We start from the raw sequence: 2212 nt of genomic DNA, 5'->3' as shown, positions 1-2212 counted from the left end.
TTCACTTAACTTTCTGGAATATTTGCAGTGAAATGATGAAAATCAGTCTATGCTATAAAGTAGCATCTTGAATATCACTTTGACAAGATTACTTAAGAGATGAGCCTCTGTCTACCTTTCTCTGAACTATCATCTAGATTATGGTAATTATAGTAGAAATATTCATCATCATTGTGGGTATTGTCATTCCCTTGGCCAGGATCCTGGGCTAAAGGAAAAGAGGAAATGTAACCCGAGCTTTATCATTTATTTCTGCTCCCTCAGCATGGATGCAAAGAAATCTGCTATCTGCTCCAGCCTCCATTACCTATGGGGCATTAGAACTGTGCGGTAGAAAACTTGAATACCTTGAACAGAGTTTATGGGGACTTTCTGCTGGGAGCTAGAGGGTAAGATAGTTGAAAGAAACAAAAGAGTGGATGTTGCGGTTTGAATGAGTGATATCCTTCATAATTTAAAAGGTTTGAGGCTTAGTCGCAGTGGGCGGTGCTGAGTAGGGTGGTGGTGTAGACTTGTGGGAAGACAGAAGTCACTAAGAGAGTCCACAGCCTTGCCCTACATATAGTTTGTGCTATATGCTTTGTACTTGTGGTTAAAGAAATGATTGCTCAGATTCCTGTTCCAGCTCCATGCTGCCATGCCTCAACCACCATTAAGGATTTCTCTATTTGAAACCAGAGGCCATAAAACATTATTTCATCCTTAACTTGGCTTTATCATGGAACTTTATTAGAGCTATAGAAAAATTACAAATATGGAAGATGCCAAGATCATGAGATTCTAGAGGGAAACAAGGACTCCTTTTCTTTCTTTCTTTCTTTTTTTTAGTATGTGGACTTTTTTATTGTAAAAGGGAAAAGCAGTAATGATAACATCAGGTCAGGGAATAGGAACTATCATCCTCCCAGAGTGCCCTGGAGACACAGGGGCACGCTGGGGAGAGCCAAGGTCATGCCCACTTTTGGATGCTCACCGGATCGTGTATTTGTCCCATTTTTTCTCTGGGTCATAGGGCTCCCAGAAACTGGCGGAAAAAATGTGCTTGTTCTTCTCATACCAGCTTCTGAGCACCACTTTGCCTGCATGTGACTCATCCTTCTCTACAGTGGCATCACTGAGCATTCGTACATCATCATGAACATCGAAGTTGAAGAGTGGTCCACTTTTTCCTCGTGCCTTGGTAACAATGAAGTCATAAATGCTGTGATGATGGGGTATGATTAAATCCTCCTTCATGTACATGAGCTGTTCCACCCCTGCTGACCTGAGCTCACTGAAATCTTTCTGCAAGATCTCTAGTGCTTTTTGCAGGAACTGGTGCATCGTGTTGCTCTTCTTCATCTTAACTGTGCGCCGGTGCCCAGAGCCATCCCAGTAACTAACGGTGATTTCAATCTCTTCACTCTTGATTTTTTTCCTTCTTGGCTTCCCAACCCTGCCGAAGTTCTTCCCGAAGTCGATTCTCCTCCTCCTCCCGGTCTCGGTCAGGCAAGAAGCTTGTATCCACATCTGGGTTCTTCCCCAATTTCTTTTTCTTTGTGGTGATCTCTTCCCTCTCCAGTTCTTCCTCATACATGGCCATCTCTTCCTCCTCTTCACCTCCCTCCTCTTCTTCCTCCAAAGTGAAGGACAGGCTAGAGATCTTCCGCTTGGCCTCCTTCTTGTGCTCTTTCTCTCGAAGCTTCTCTAGCTTCAGCTGTAACTCCTTTGACTGTTCCTTTTTTGCCAGCTGCTTTTCTCGCTCCTTCACCAGTGCTTCCTGTTTGGCCTTCATGTCATTCAGGGTCACAGGGCCCACAGTACTGGACCTGAGCTCTGCTTCCACAGCATCATAGTGTGCAGAGAACTTCTTGTCAGTGTTAGATTTCATTATGTTCTCCTCTGCAATCCTCTGCTTCATCTGCTCCATTTGCTCACGCTGCTTCTCCCTCTTCTTCATTAGGTGCATGGCACGTTCCACCTCACTTGCAGCGCCCTTGTACTGAGCCATGGTGGCGGCGGCGGTTTTGGCGGAGGCAGTGGTTTCAGTGGAGACAGCGGCAGCAACAACAGCAGCAACGCTGACTTCTGCTTCAAGTCAAGGACTCCTTTTCAAAGACTGAATTTCAGGCCATTAATGGTGTATTCTGGTATTGAACCTGACTGTGTTATTTGTATTAAAAACTTGCACTGCAGTGAGAAATGTACTTGATAGATTACCTTAACTGTAGAC

General features: G+C 44.6%; 1 pseudogene across 1 annotated transcript; it reads right to left on the bottom strand.

The window, feature by feature from the left end:
• Positions 1–969: 969 nt before the first annotated feature.
• Positions 970–1990, bottom strand: LOC308433765 (protein FAM50A-like; annotated as a pseudogene). Its single transcript has one exon. The product of its transcript is annotated as a protein FAM50A-like (transcript).
• Positions 1991–2212: the final 222 nt, after the last annotated feature.

Source organism: Micromys minutus, assembly GCF_963924665.1.
Source record: "Micromys minutus genome assembly, chromosome: 20".
Lineage (NCBI taxonomy): Eukaryota > Metazoa > Chordata > Mammalia > Rodentia > Muridae > Micromys > Micromys minutus.
The sequence above is the reverse complement of the archived record's forward strand: the minus strand, read 5'-3'. Positions and strand labels throughout refer to the sequence as shown.